The sequence below is a fragment of the Arachis duranensis genome, chromosome 4, assembly GCF_000817695.3.
Source record: "Arachis duranensis cultivar V14167 chromosome 4, aradu.V14167.gnm2.J7QH, whole genome shotgun sequence".
Classification (NCBI taxonomy): domain Eukaryota; kingdom Viridiplantae; phylum Streptophyta; class Magnoliopsida; order Fabales; family Fabaceae; genus Arachis; species Arachis duranensis.
In genome coordinates, this window is record NC_029775.3 from 50365316 (window position 1) to 50365557 (window position 242).

Sequence of the window (242 nt, forward strand, 5' to 3'; positions counted from 1 at the left end):
TCAATAATGGAGAATAGGTTGAGGTTTGGAGATGCTCCATCTTCTGAATCTCTGCTTTCCTACTGTCTTCTTCTTCAAACACGCAAGTCTTCTTCCATGGCAAGCTGTATGTAGGGTTTCACCGTTGTCAATGGCTACCTCCCATCCTCTCAGTGAAAGCAATTGCATATGCTCTATCACAGCATAGCGGAATTCATCTGTCGGTTCTCAATCAGGCCGGAATAGAATCCAGTGATTCTTTT